This window comes from Leucoraja erinacea, chromosome 29 (assembly GCF_028641065.1).
Source record: "Leucoraja erinacea ecotype New England chromosome 29, Leri_hhj_1, whole genome shotgun sequence".
NCBI classification, from domain to species: Eukaryota; Metazoa; Chordata; class Chondrichthyes; order Rajiformes; family Rajidae; genus Leucoraja; species Leucoraja erinaceus.
In genome coordinates, this window is record NC_073405.1 from 16,289,872 (window position 1) to 16,305,977 (window position 16,106).

At 45.3% G+C, this 16,106-nt stretch overlaps 1 protein-coding gene across 2 annotated transcripts in view; it reads right to left on the reverse strand.

Annotated features, from left to right (window-relative positions):
- The window catches only part of LOC129711237 (phospholipid phosphatase-related protein type 3-like), a 59,929-nt gene extending 44,157 nt beyond the window's left edge, over positions 1-15,772 (reverse strand). Inside the window, exon 1 of one of the 2 annotated variants that reach the window (XM_055658749.1) lies at positions 14,566-15,772. The gene's annotated coding sequence lies outside the window, so the exon portion shown is untranslated. The other variant, XM_055658750.1, reaches the window with a different exon arrangement.
- Between the last annotated feature and the right edge of the window lie 334 nt (positions 15,773-16,106).

Consider the following 16,106-nt stretch of genomic DNA (forward strand, 5'->3'; position numbering starts at 1 on the left):
GATCCATCCTACACTAACTCCATGTCCTTTGATATTTAAAACTAATCGAGATCTTGTGCTGAACATTGGAGAATTTTTCTTGTCTTGAACATCTGAAGAATTCCAAAGAATCATTACCCTCTTCCCACCCCCAAAGGGGAAGAAACTTATTTTCCACACAACTCTTTTTTTGAGACTGTGATCCCTGGTTACAAATACCCAAGCCATGAGAAACAATATTCCAGAGTCTACGTGGTCAGGCCAGGTCATTGCATGTGTGGCAATTAGATCACAAGGGCCATTTTGCTATGGAAAAGGTGATGTATACATCCATACTGATAATTTTATCAGACACTATTTCTACGACAACATGGATGATTCTACACTACAGGGCATCTCCGGGTCATATGCACAGCCCATACATACACACAAGCATCTGGAAAAACGTTGGGATAGATTTACTAGCTGCATCAGAGCTACAGGCTTCTTCCACCCTGCAAGAACTTAGTTCACAGCTGTATTTCCGACTTACGGTTTTGGGACAGCACGGTGGTACAGCGGTAGAGTTGCTGCCCTACAGCGCCAGACATCCAGGCTCTAATCTTACCATGCGCGCTGTCGGTATGGATTTGTAGATTCCTCCTGTGACTGCATGGATTTTCTTTGGGTGCTCCGGATTCCTCCCACACTCCAAAGACGTACAGGTTTATAGGCTTCGGTAAAGGTTGTAAATTGTCCCTATTGCGTAGGATAATGTTAGTGTAAGGGGTGATCGCAGGACGGCGCTGACTCGGTGGGCTGGTGGGCCAAAGGGCCTGTTTCCTCACTGCGTCACACAATTAAAACTAAACAAACAGTTCCTAGGAAGGCAACCCTGCCATAACCCATGCAGGACCAGCAAAGGCAATACAACAATAGCCAGTCAGTGTCTGGAACAAATACCAAACTTTGCAACAATACTTGGACTCCAAACCAAAGCTTTAAAACAAGAAACTCTCCCTGTCACATACTCTTCTCTCTACCAACACTGCAGCAAGTGATCTGTGCAAAGAGAACCAAACATGTCAAAAAATGGAACAATAAGTTAGTTATCAGCATGACATTTAGGCTAGATTTCAAAATCCTCTTAATTTAGCCAGGATTGAATTTGTACCTTATTTTCATGAAATATATTATTTATTTCCTCAATAATATTTGCTCATCCTGTTCACATTGCCTTCAGAGTGCTGGAAGTTAACAACATTCCTGTCAACAGCCAAATGAAGATGTTCTAAGGCCTTCTCAGTGCCCCCAAGAGAATTCAGCCTCAACATCTGCTTTCCCATAGGACGTTGCTATTTACCATTTCAATCAACAGGCACAGAGAGTTTACCACTCAAGCATTATTTCCCCCAAGTCTTTCGGCAGAGGAAGGTTCTATAAAATGTGTTCTTGGATATTAGCTCCAATTCGTACTGGCTTCGATCATGCCACTGTGTCTACTGAGGACTCACAATGCAAGAATCAGATGTTTGGGCTTGCTTTGTGCCATAGCCTTAGTGCAGGGTGAATAATAAAAGGGGCACTGCTGGAAAATGACTAGGCTAACGCCAGAAATAAAGGCCGGCCGATGTTTTTACCCCACTCCAGTTACTCAGCCTTTGATAAAGTAGAGAGGAAGTGGTGTAATCTAACAATATTGTTGGTCACAAAAGCAAGAGCTTCTCCTGCCTCCAAGGTGAATATAAAAGATCCCACATACCACTGAGAAAATCCCAGTATCTTGGTCAATATGTTCCTATGGCCAACACTGCTAAACAAGATGGAGATGTTTCCTTGGTTGAAGGCACAAACCATGCTGTGGTGCAACATCTGCAAACTGTTTCTGCTGTAGAAATTCACTTTCAATAACTCCCTCAGATCCTTGTACCAAGAGTCAGTATCAGACCAACTTGGACAGTGAGATACAAGAGTTGGGACAACTTCCCGAAGCTCAGTTAAAGTGCATCTTGAGGAGGATTTTAAACAGGAGCAGAGCTAGGGAAGCTGGGATTTTGGGAGGCTTCACCACACATCATGGCCCAGGCAGCGCTACAAATGGACAGGTGAAAGGGGTGAGGCATTAAAGTGCTTGTGCCCTCTCCTGGTGCAGGCTGCTCTACACTGCCCTCATGAACATTGCTGCAGAGGCTCAATTACCCTCATTACCCTCCACCACACAACCAGCAAACATGCATGATCCGTCATAGAGTGATACAGTGTGGAAATAGGCCCTTGGGCCCAACTTGCCCACACCGGCCACTTATCCCGGATACACTAGTGCCACTCGCCCGCATTTGGTCCATATCCCTCCAAACCCGTCCTATCCGATGTACCTGTCTAACTGTATCTTAAATGTTGGGATAGTCCCTGCCTCAACTGTCTGTGGAAACAAGTTTGGGATCAACGACATGATCTTACTACCCCCTCTCACTGTAGGTGGCAAACCTTCACACACAAATAGAGGAAGCAGGTCAGCCAGTGAGGCTGTTCGACTTGTAGCCGCTTGCATCATTTGGTCACGGACGTTTGACAGCCATGGCCTGAGGGCTTTTCCAATTGTAGCAGCAACTCAGCAGAACAAATAACATCTACAGCACTGAGCTAATTGGCTTCTCCAGAACGCTGAGCTAATGAAGGAATGTTTTGCGCCTTGCGTTCTGCCTCATTACTCCATGCACATCAAGTGCACAAGAGGACGTCTTTACATGCAGCATAACAGCAAGGCAGAAATAACTCAGCAGCCTCCAGAAATTACAGTGATTCAAAGTTGCTGTGTGTAATATTAACCAAGCACATGGACAGGCTGAGGTTGAGCGTTACAGAGTAAGGCAGTGGCAATCGATTGCTTGGTGGACATTTATAATATCTTGCTGTCACTGCACTGAAAATGCTTTCTATTTATAACAAATCAATGTGTTCCCAGAGGTTAATGACAAGGAACTTCTACGACCCACTCCTGTCCATTCCGGTCCCATTCTCACCCCCAGCTTACTTCCAACTCAGTTCTCCCCGTAGCCAATGCCTACCAGTGGACTCCACTCCCACCGAAGATAGGCGCAAAATGCTGGAGTAACTCAGCCGGACTGGCAGCATCTCTGGAGAAAAGGAATGGGTGACGTTTCTTGTCGCTACCCTTCTTCAGGCCGAGAGACAGGGGAGAGGGAGACAGAGATATGGAAGGGTAAGGTGTGAAAATGAGAGATCAAAGGGGACAAAGGCCAATGAAAATCATCGTTAGCCGAGGGGAAGGTGACCACGAGGCATATCATCAGTAACATTTAATCAAGAGGGCAGTGAAACTTGTCGGAAAACGAGGATGGGGGAGGGATGGAGAACGAAGGAAAACAAGAGTTAGAGAAATCATTATTGCTTGAAGTTAGAGAAGTCAATATTGCTTGAAGGCCCCCCCCCCCCCCATTTACTCCGACCCCACCGTTGCCGATTTCTCGGGATTACCACTGCAAGGTAGGATGGTGAATATAAGATAATGAACAAGCCAGTGTTTGTGCAATCAAGTGACCAATTTAAAATCACAGTCCAAGATATTGGCAAGGCAACGTGGAGACAAGATCAGCTATGAACACAAGGAACCATGCAGCTTGGAAATAACCCCTTCTCCCTGCTTAACTGGTGTTCTCCCATTTTAACGCACCAGTGCCTCTTCCCTGCTGAATCAGTTTCCAAGTGACACGAGTGTTTAATTGGCCCATGTACTAGGGGCGGAACATTTAATTTCTTATTTCCTGCAGATTTGCAGGCACAGTAACGCCATAGCAACAACAAATAAATATATGATAAATAAGAGTACAATAAATTATCAGTTTTGTGAAATAATGAGACCTATGGATGAACAAAACATTCCAGTTCTCACACCCCCAGTCACATAAAAAAAAAAAATCAGGAAATACATTCCCTAAAAACTCATACTTAACAAGTTGCAAAAGCTAAAAGACCAGAGATAGTATCAGGCAGGAGCTGAAAAGGGAAGGCAGGTCAGGGAAGGTAGGTGAGAAGACATACTGGCATCTTTCTTCACCAGAATGAATGTACCCTCATAATCCAAGCCAGTTTAATTTCAGCAACAGTAAGAATGGTAGCAACCAATTTATGCACAGCAAGCTTCTACAAGCAGTATTATGCAGATTGGAAGAGCTGGTTTTTAGTTTGAAGCTGGATCTCATGACCCAAGTGGGTGGTGGAGACTGAGACTCACAATATTTACAAAGTATCCACGGGGGTCATGAACCACCAAGGAATAAAAGGTTATGGATATAGAGCTGGTGAGTGGGATTGGCAGTTGTTGGAGCAGAGGGCATGCCCAGTCCAATGTGACCTCCTGCTCTGCGTTTTGCAACCCCTGCATTCATTTTTCCGTATTATTTTGCCTTTGTTCCCACTCTACTTCCTTTACCCACTGACAAGACATCCTTGTTTGCAGCTTGTGTCCAAGGTCACCCCCCATGTTACCCTATCCGAGACAGTCTCCCCATCCCTGTAGGTTAACCAGTTTCCCTCATCTCCTTCCCAGTTCTGACAAAGGGTATTTGACCTGAAACATTAACTTGCTTTACTTCCCACAGATGCAGTCTGACCTGCTGAGTTTTTCCCAACTTTCTTTGTTTTTCCACACAAAAGGATACAATAACTCAGCAGGTCAGGCTGCAACTGTGGAGAACACGGATAGGTGACGTTGCAGTCTGAGGAAGGGTCTTGACCCGAAAGGATACCTGTCCATGGTCTCCAGAGACACTGCCTTACTTGCTGAGTTACTCCAGCACATCCAACACATAAGCAAATCCAACACAAATCGAATGGCCTCAGCCTGAGCGCAGTGCGAACAGATAGATACATCTCGGTGGTATCAATATGGCATCTGCTTGGACAAGATAACTGCCCTTTTTGGAAGAAAAAGAGAGTGCAGCAGGAGAAAGGAAATCAGGCAATTCCTGGCAACCTTCATGCTCTGAGCCACCCTGAAGTGTTTTACATCCAACGAGGCGCTCTTTGTTCTGTGTGCTGTGGAAAAGCTGCAAGCAGTTCATGCACAGCAAGATCCCACAAGCAGCAGTAATCAGCACCATTAAGCTGGATAAGGAGAAGATGCTCGGCTGGGCACAGAGAACTCCCCTGCTCTGACCTGTGATCTAAATGGTAGCGCTCATAAGGAGATTTCAAAACATCGCACGAGGGAATGTAACACGCATCCTTTTACATGAAGAAAGCCACAGACAATGCTGATCATACAAAATAAAGCAGCCAGCCAATGCTAAAACACACATGTGAGGTCCTTCAGAGCACCGAACAGCAGAAGACTCCTTTATAAGTGATGGTGGGGCCACAACTAGTCCATTAACATGTTGACATTGCAGTATTTCTCAACTAATAATCAGGACTCCATTAATTGTCACTTTACCTACAGACCCGAGTTATCCACTGCCTTCCCCAACTACAACCCTGAAGTGTTTAGATCCAATGAATGTGATCTTCATTCTCTCTCTCTCTCCATTCTTCCACATTCTGGCTTCCGCTTCCTTCAGCCAGTCCATCCCATCCCCCCCACCACATCATCCTTGCAGATGGTGTTCACAACATTGTAATTAAACCACACATCGCCAACTGCTCCCTGCCACGCGACTGTGGGAAGGAAACAGGGGAACACGATTTAAAATGAGCCACAGACTATAAAATGGGCAGCAGCACTCAGATCCTTCTCCTCCCGACAGACTCGCTTGGATTGAGTTCAGTGCCAATAGTGTTGGAGAGAGCTAACAATTACCCAACAATGATAACAATCAATGCAAAACCCACTCTGTCAATCTTCAAAGCTGCTGAAGCAGCTTTTGGCAATTCAAAGCTATTTTCTGAATCAACTCATTGGCAGTTGGGCGGAGTCCAAATGAAGTGATCTCAGTCCCAAGCAGAGGCCGAGCAGATGCAGCCACCTGTCAGCGATACACAACTCCCTCTCAGTGTTCATACTTCACCCCACTCTCAATAAATGCAAGCAGCTTTCAATTATTCAACACCAGGCGCGTTGGACTCAAGGCCCTTGGCATTCTTCTGAGCAGTTTTTCTATGTTCGAAACACCACTAGTAATCTTCATAGAGTCATACTGTTATAGTGATACAGTGTGGAAACAGGCCCTTCAGTCCAACTCGTCCACACCAGCTAACATGTTGCAGCTATACTAGTCCCACCTGCCAGCCTTTGGTCCATATCCCTCCAAACCTGTCCTATCCATGTGCCTGTCTAACTGCTTCTTAAATGGTAGGATAGTCCCTGCCTCAACTTCCTCCTCTGGCAGCTTGTTCCATAATCCCACCATCCTTTGTGTGAAATCTTTGTCCTGCTCATCTTTAGAAAAGGATCTTAAAACCAAATAAAAACCACAAAACTCATGGCCACAGTTCCGAGAATTCCCTTCTCGGGTATCCGCACTCTGCGAATGACTCGATTGTAATCGTGTATTGTCTTTCCGCTGACTGGTTAACAAAAGCTTTTCACTGCACCTCGGTTGTTATACTTGACAATAAACTCAACTCAACTGATAGTGCTGGTGGGCTCTCTTGTGTTCCAGGAGCTAGGAGCCAAACATTTATGTCAGGAACTCCTCTCCTCACAGCTCTGACCTCAAGGAGTGGCCGCAAGAGAGTAACTCTCCAGCAAAACAAGGGAATGAGCAACTGGGAGCATTGATATGGAATGAGATAGTGCCCGAATGAGGGGGATGGGGTGGCAGTGGCCTCCCAGAGGCAGAGGAACATGCCCAGGGTTCTAAACACTGAGGACGCAGGAGGAATCTTCTTGTGCAGGGGATACACGTGGCAGGAGGTAACTGGTCTGAGTCCAAGGGCAGGGGAGTCCTCGGAATGCCTGAACATTGGGATCCCCACACTGCATCCAAATACCCCCACTAGGGGGCGAGCGATAAAATCACAGTGATCACAGATTCCCCACGTCGGGGGTTGACATCCTGACCTCAGCATCACAGCACTGCGCAGCAAAGTTTCACAAGCTGCATCACATGCTGTGGCTCCAGAGGCTGAGTGCCCGAGAGCAGGGTTCAGTCACCCCGAGCTTGGCACTGAGGGCATTGCTGGCTTTGTGTGACCCTGTGCGAGGTTTTCAGAGGGCATGTGAGTGCGTGCATAACTGTGTTGCAGGGGGCAGTCTGCACCAACATCACTCCTGTGGGAAGTGTTGGTTAGAGGGTAGATCCTCGTGAACCCTGGGTGGGTGAAGGGGTTGTTGCCACTCTTTCTGTCAGTTTCCTACCCCCAGCTTTTCATCCTTCTGTGATCCAACGAACGCTTCTATTTCAGCAGAAATTCATCGAACATTTCTGGCCACAGTTCTGACAGAGAACCTAGTGAAACTACCGTGGGGGTGAGTGACTGGGACACTACTCTCTGTACAGAGCTTGTATGCTTTCCCTGTGATCTGCGTGGGTTTTCTCCAGGTGATTTGGTTTCCACCCACACTCCAAAGACATACAGGTTTGGTGGTTAATTGGCTTTGGTAAAATTGTAAATTGTCCCTAGTGTGTAGGATAGGATTAGTGTACGTGGATCGCTGGTCGACGTGGACCCGGTGGGGCTGTTTCCGCAATGTATCTCCAAACTAAACTATCTCCTGCTAGCTTACATCGCCTCTTCTCGTCCTCTCTACCAAAATGTACCATGTAACGGGTGATCGGTGGTCAGTATGGACTCGGTGGGACGATGGGCATGTTTCCATGCTGTACCTTTAAAACTGAAATTCGCATTGTTCACATCAAATTTCACCTGCCACTTATCCACCCGTGAACTCCATAATCATCCTCCTCTCCGTCACAAGCTTTGTGATTGCTGCAAATTCTGAACTGTGTCCTGGGCACTCTATCCACATCATCAATTTACATTGAAAAAAAATATTAACCCTAATACCAACCCCTGGAGAATTCTGCTCCATCCAGCAACCTTTTACCACCACTTCTATTTCCTGTAACTTAGCCATCGTTCTAACCTTAACTAACTTACTTATTATGGCACAGAATGTTCTGAAAGCCTTTTATTCCATGGCCTTCCATCTTATCAAAGGTCTGTTGGAAATCTATAGCAACCCGATTAACCAAATTATCCTCATCAGTCCTCTCCATTACTTCAATAAGTCTAATCAGTTTACCTATCAACAGTTTATTTGTGATTAATTTTAATCTGTAGGAGATTCAATTCATAACTCGTAACAAGATCAGAACTATTCCATTGCATAAATACTCCGGCTTCAAACTACAATCACCGACTTGGATCCACTATCATTCAATATAAACTATATCTGACACTCATAATTGCACTGTAATCTTGTATTATTTTCGGTTCATTCACACACCAGAATGTATCGACTTTGAAAAGGTGGTGGTGAGCCTCATTCATTCTTGAACCCAGCAGGCTTTCTGGTGAAGGTAAAACCCAGTGTTGTTGGGGAGGAAGTTCCCGGATGGAGTGACTGCATTTTTGGATTTGTCTTTGAACCTGTAGGTCTTCACAACAGATTGTGAAGGATCCCACAGAGCTATTGAGCAAGTTTCTAATTGCTGTACTGGCCACACCACTTTCATAGAACCCAGTTACCTTAGTCGCCCTTGCTCTCCCTCTCCATCCATCCATCCCATCCCCCTTCCCAGTTCTCTGACCAGTCTTACTTTCTTCGACTACATTTTATCTCTGTACCGCCCACTCCCCTGACATCAGTCTATAGAAGGGTCTCGACCCAAAACGTCACCCATTCCTTCTCTCCAGAGATGCTGCCTGTCCCACTGAGTTACTCCAGCATTTTGTGTCCATCTACCTTAGTCAATAGTCCATTGTGCTTTGTGGGACTTTTCTGTGGATATACAGTGTATTGATTGATCCATTTCCTACAACGCAGCATTGATATCACACCAGAAATACTTCATTGCCTGCAGAGTTCTTAGGGACACCCAATAGTCATGAAATGTTCAGTATTATAGCGTTCTTTATGTTGGCTTGGATCTCGGTGTAGTTTACTTTCTCCCCCCCCCCCCCCCCCCCCCCCATTCGTTTTGGCTTTTATTTGAGAATATTTCCTTGGTGCAATCTTCAAATGGATGTGCCAATGTGGTTTGGTGGCCATTTGTTATCACGGCCTCACTAGTCGAGATTAATGATCGGCAATTTCCTTCAGTCCCTGCAAAAAAAAAAAAAATCTCTCCTCAACAACAAACTGGAGAATCTCACTGACTCACAAGCAAAGAAGTTCACTGTGACAATAAAGCATTCATTCATTCACTCAATGTGAGGCAGCAGGTTATGGAGTCTGGATTTAGGAGGAGCAACCTCTCTATCCTCAAGATCACCTGAAGGACTACAAAGAAGTACATCCACTACATCCTCTCATAAAACAAGATATTTCAGCCCTGGTTTAGGCTGTAATCTGGTGTTACAAGTATATTGCCTAACCGAAACCTACTTGGAGACGGCTAGATAAACCAGCTCTCGAGAGGGATAACTTGGCAGCAAATTAACACTTGGGTTGACTGAGATTCTTTTAAAAGGGGATTAAAAGAAACATATTTTATATCTCCCAACTTCAGTATACCCAGAGCAACTTACAATCAATTAATACTTTCTGAAGTATGATGATAGTTGTATTGTAGGAAATGTATCTGGAATCTTGCAACAAACTCCCACAAAAGCAAAGTGAGTTTGGCCACAGCATCATCGCAGACACATAGACTCAAACCATGCTCAGAAACATAAATTATACATAACACAACGCAAGTTCTGCAAGGCAGTGAAATGAAAAGGACTGTGCATAAATTAAAGACATTAGTGCAAAATGCATTAATAAAACCAGTCTATGGAAGTGCATGAGGTGGTCTGTAGTGTTCTGCTGCAGAGGTAGTGTTATGGTTGGCCAGGTTGGTTCAAGAACCTGATACTTGTAGGAAAGAAGTTGTTCACACTGCAGGTAAGCTCTCTCATCAAATAAAACCATCTTTCATCCATGGAGTTTGCTGTTCAACAAACAGCCAGCGTCTCGAGTCAGCTTGTGTGCAAAGCGAATCCCCCTCCATTCTATTTCAGCTTTAATCTCTTCACACGGTGCCACATCAAGCCAGCGGGAGTCCATTTTGCATACATTTGCCAGTTTAGTGGCAGTTCTGTGCTGTGGATCTATGCTCAAGAGACCAGAGCTGCCAAACGTCATTTTGTACGGTAAACACAAACGTATCAATTGTCTTGGTGAGATTTGATCCCGGATTTTAGAAGACACGAGAAACCAGTACTCACTCCTTTACTTCTAGGTGGAGTTTAACCCATGACAGACTACAGACAATAGTGAACTAACACGTATGCCCAAGCATGAGAAGTGTGCGGAGAATTTTCACGGAATCACAGATCCCGCAACCTGACTTTCTCAGCCTTGAAAACACAGCCATTTTGGTACTATTGGGGTCTGGATAAACAAAAATATATTCTTACAAATTGCTCTCCTAATGCTAAAATCATATTCCTGCTTTAACAACCGCGGGACACAAGGGCCGCACTGCAAAGGAGCAGGTTTGAAAAACAGTCAGAATCACAGTTGTCAATTTGTGCGCCCAAAGTCCCGCAACAAAACTCTGCCCAAATCACATGTTTTGCTTGAAGTTGGGAGAGGATTAAATATTTCCGAAGAATGCCGTGTCACGAGTACCCGCTTGTGGGATGAGACAGAGTCTTAATGCACAGCTCATCCATAAGTCATCACAGCCAATGATGCAGCACCTTCAGTCTACACTCTCGGCTCAGGGACCAAGAATGCAAGTTTTGTTTTATTTCAAAATAGACTTTATTCAAGTAATAAATATATACAATACAGGAACCGTGTAAAAAAAAATACATCTGACATTTTCAGAGGCTATACAAGCATTCGATACCGTTAACACAAATTACACAAATTTATCCACCTCCGTTACCACTCATGTGGCCCACTGGCATGGAATCCTTTCCCTTATTTTTGAGGGGCGTCTACACTAGACCATGCCCCCTCCATGTCCAGCAGCGGAAGGACCTTAGAATGAAAGTTGAACCCACAGTGAAGTGACTCACGGGCAAGTGTGCTAACACAAAGCAACAGGATAGGAGAGATTTGTATGCAGTCTTGGTTGCTCCACTACAGGAAGGATGTTGTTCAGTTGGAAAGGGTTCAGAAAAAATCCATAAGGTGTATTAGTTTAGTTTACTATATTGTCATGTGTACTGAGGTATAGTGAAAAGATTTTTGTTGCATGCTGAGCAGTCAGCGGAATGACTGTACGTGATTACAATCAAGCTATCCACAGTGTGCTGCTGTTGGAGTAGAGGTTTAAAAGAGTGTAGCGATTGAATGAGTGATTGTAGATCCACTTCCGGGACCAGCACACACAGAGTCTCCTGGCTTGGGTGACATATTTGGCTGTTAACAGGACTTGAGTTAGAAGATGAGGCTGAATCGGCGGGGACTCTTTACCCTGGAGCTCAGTGCTGATGGGTAACCTTATGGACTTATACAAAATCAAGTGAGGGGGGGGGGGGGGGAAAACACAATTTAAATGAGACCCAAGGGATATTTTCTTCATGCAGAGGGTGTTGCGTACATGGAACTAGCTGCCAGAAGAGGCTGTAAAGGCAGGTACAATGGTGACATTTAAAAAACATTTAGATAGGTGTGTGGATAGGAAAGGTTTAAAGCGATATGGGTCAAATGCAGGCAAATGCCCATTTATTAAACCTGGTTGCCATGGACAAGTTGGGCTGAAGAACCCGTTTCCATGCAGTACGACTATATAACACGGACCAAAACCACCAGACTCAACCACAATCATAATGATCACCGTACACCCATTACCTTTACCTTAAGGGGATACAGACTGACCAAGCCACATGCAACTGGCACCCCAGGCAATGTGCACTTCACATTGCTTCAGATTCGCAAGAAATAAAAGGATTTACATTTCATGATCAGGGTCATGTTTCTGCGACCTACAAAGCTGAGCACAAGTAGAAAGATCTCCAAATCACAGTGAAAGATGGAAAAGGAAAATGTAGGCACAAGGAACAGTAGATCTTGCATAGAATATAGAGTGCTGGAGTAACTCAGCGAGTCATCAGGCAGCATTTCTGGAGGACATGGATAGTCAATGTTTGATTGTGACCAGTCTACAGACCTAGTCTGAAGATGTATAATAATATGACACATTTCCATTGGATGCCCCAAATATTTCACAGCAACACAGTGAAATATAAGGTACACAAAAATGCTGGAGAAACTCAGCGGGATACAAAGCATGTAAGCACATATAACACTGCAATGAGGTGACCCTCTTCCCCTTTATGGCAGGTGTACAGACACACTTTTGGCACTCCAAGTCAGCTTACTTTATCCACCGTCTACATCAAACGCTTTGATGTTCTAGAGGCCCAGTATGATAGCAAACTCATCTTTGTACTGGAGTGTCTTGGGGTCAAGTCCCACTCCACACAATTAAGCAGACTACTCCAGGCCAATGTGCTAATGTTACGATATGGGTAACACAGCAAGAGCCTACAAACAACAATAAAGTAACAGCTGAACTGCATGACCTTCTCTTTCTATTATGTTGACCGAGAGGTGAACAACTGGGAACCCCCTCCCCCACTTATATTTTAATTATAGCACAACAACCACAAAGCAAATGGAATTCCATTCATCTCAAATGATGGTGCCTCTGATGCTGCTGCATTCCCTCAGCCCTGCAAGGGAACGTCAGCATTCAGTTATGCTCAGTTTGCTGGGGTGGTAGTCAGTCCTGAACCAGAATGCCCATTGCAGAGGGCACCGTTCTTCAGACTGGAGCAGAGTGCCATCATCTGATCAAGTGGACAGAGAAGGTGTCAGGAGACTATATGAAGGGGGCAGAACTGAGGTCTCCTGTTCAGCATGCAGAAACCAGAACAAGAGAGAAAGTGCATAACCAACCATTGGTTGTGATATGGTCACACCTGAAGACAATCCAATAGAGATACAGTGAATGGCAGGTGCTGGAATCTTGAGCAAAGCACAAAGTACTGGAGTAACCCAGCAGGTCTGACAGCACTGTGTCTCCAATGGACAGACTCATTGAAATTTATGGTTTTAACTGCTATAATCTGAAGACACCAGCACATTACAACCGTATTATTTTTTCCTGACAAACACCATGTGGACAATAAGTGTCAACTGTGGAGAATTTACATTCTCCTTCATTTTGCTTGCAGAATCTACAGCTGGCTTTCAAACACTCACACTGACCGCTCTAGTCTGGGTATGTGAAGTGCTGGACAGTGCAGGGAGGGCGAGAAAGACTGGGGCCAGCTGTCGTGCAGAAGTGGGGCCAGAAGAAAAAAGGTGGTGTTGTTCCATCAGTAAATAAAAGCAATGATCCAGGCACAATCCGAACTCCCGTGTAATTGGTATTATTGCTGCTTCAGTTCAGTTGCACTGTATTAAAAGTCTAAAGTTGGGGCATTTCTCAACTGAAGTTCTTTAAATAACAGAAAATGTCAGATATTGTCATATAGAATAGTTTATTTATTGTCATTGTAACATGAACCATGTACAACGAAATTTAAAAATGTCAGCCAGTCAGTGCACCAGTCAAACATTTCTAAAAGCTAACGATACATACAAGGTAAAATATTAAAAAAAAGATAAACAACTAAAATAAATATCATGAAAATAGCACCCAACCCTACATCCTTCTGTCGATTTCACAGTGTACCACAGTCCCTTAGTATGTATCGCCCCTGCGTTCCTCGGCAGCTACATTTAGTGCCTTTATAGCAGTGGGGTAAAAACAGTTTTTAAGTCTGTTTGCCCTTGTCCTTGTAGATCTGTACCGTCTGCCTGACGACAACAGTTCAAACAGGGAGTATCCGGGGTGGGAAATGTCCTTTATAACGTACAACAACAACAAAAAGCAATCAACTGAAGCAAAGATAAAAAGCAAAAAGAAAACCCACACCATACGCAAACGCTTACAGGTAGACACAAAATGTAACTCAGCGGATCAAGCAGTACCTTCCTACACAGACACTTGCAGGCAATGATTTGGCAACGCACACACACGGTTGTCACTTGTAAGCGACTGAAGGAGATGCCTCGTTGCTTTTTTCTCGACTCGCCCCTGGCGAGGAGACTGTCGGTATCCCAGGGGCGCTTGGCCCCAAGACCACAGTCCTTCAGGCAATTAACACACGGGGACGCAATGCTCCCTCCGAATCGCATTGGCAACAGACATATCTAATCAAGTTCGACAAGACATGACAAGAATCAGGAACGGCGGCAGATTGGGAATGTTGGGATTCGTGCAAGCGAGTCTGCGCTGAAAAGCTTCCCCATTATAATGTCAGCAGAATCTCACTTCTGCCTTGCGTTAATTACCCGTAAACAAAGAATGGAGAAGGCTTCTCTTTATAACACAACGGCCTCAATACAAAGAAACTTCATTCAGCCTCCCCATCTCACTCCTGCCCTGTGTAAGTGGACATGTCCCAAGATTGGCATTGCAAAGAGCCGCTTACCTTTTTTTGGACGAGGAGGCGCAGAGGCGGGGAGGGTCGCTTTTCTGCAGTGTGCCTCTTCCCCTCTGCTCTGCAGACAGATGTTGGGAAGAAAATCCAACAGGGGGGGGGGAAAAGGGGTGTGTGCTCAGACCAGAGGCTGCCCGGCGACTGGGGCGGAGCTGCTGCGGGGAACCCAAGGCATTTCCAAAACCGACCCACCTGGGAGCTGGGGGCTAGAGCTTGCCGGCTTAACACCAATGCGCCTCGCACGCCCTGCTCACTGAGCCAGAGGGTGGCTCGCCGGCCGCTGGGCGAGTTAGCGGAGGGAAATCTCCGGGCTGGGGAGCGCCGTGCAGCCGAACAAAGGGAAGGGGGAAGGCGACAGCAGCAGCAGCAGCTTCCATCACATCCAGCGGGAGGTGGTGAGGGAAAGCACATCGGCCGGGTGCGCTGTCAGCACACGTGAGACACCTGCATGCAAACCACGGCTTCAACCTACAGCCCCAAGTCTCAGCACCGGCCCTCGGGGGCAGTCTCTACACATTGTGGCTCACTCCACGTCGAGCCATGCAGAGATGAGATCACTTTAACCGTTTCGTTGCCGCAGGGGGTTCAGGCTGCCCCCCCCCCTCTTTTCCAAACGCTCCCTGCCACAACCTTTCCATTAAATATATATACAGTCTGCATACAGATGCCCGATTCTATGTAACTGTTGTCGTGTGTGCTTCAGATGTTATGTATTTACCTGTAAATATAGAAACATAGAAAATAGATGCAGAAGTAGGCCATTCGGCCCTTCGAGCCAGCACCGCCATTCTATATGATCATGGTTGAGTACCCCGTTCCTGCTTTTTCCCCATAATCCCTTGATTCCGTTAGCCCTAAGAGCTATATCTAACAAAATACATTACACTTAACACATAAATACATAACATAACACTTAACATAACGCTGATATGTGTGTGTTGGTGAATGCAGTGAGCATGTATAGAAAGGTGCATTTTGCAGCACTAGCATAATCTCAGAATACCCTTACAGCAATGCTACATGGATGTGCAGTTACCGTTGTAATGTAAGTAATGGCATCATGTATGTGGATATACATGCACATTGGATCTCAAACGCACTTATACTCACACCTATGCATTGGTACATTAACAAATATATTTACACGTCCAGGCACAATGTCAAAAAAAAATCTCTGCTCCCCTGTGCTAATTGTTGGTGGAGTCCAGACGTGGACTTTCCATTTCTGCTGCAATGTGCAAAATGTGCCCACTTCAGCTAGGCAGCGAGTTAGTTTTGTGCGGGAAGGAACTACAGATGCAGGTTTATACCGAAGATAGACACAAAATATTAGAGCAACTCAGCGGGTCAGGCAGCATGTCTGGAGAAAATAAATAGGTCGAAATCCTTCCTCAGATTGGGAGTCGGGAGAGAACGGGTTCAAAAGGTACAGACTTACTCTGATTTGTTCTGTGCGTTTTCTCTCCCCCGACTCTGTTACTCCAGCATTTTGTGTCTTCCTACCACGTTAGTTGTATTGAGGTGAAGGTACA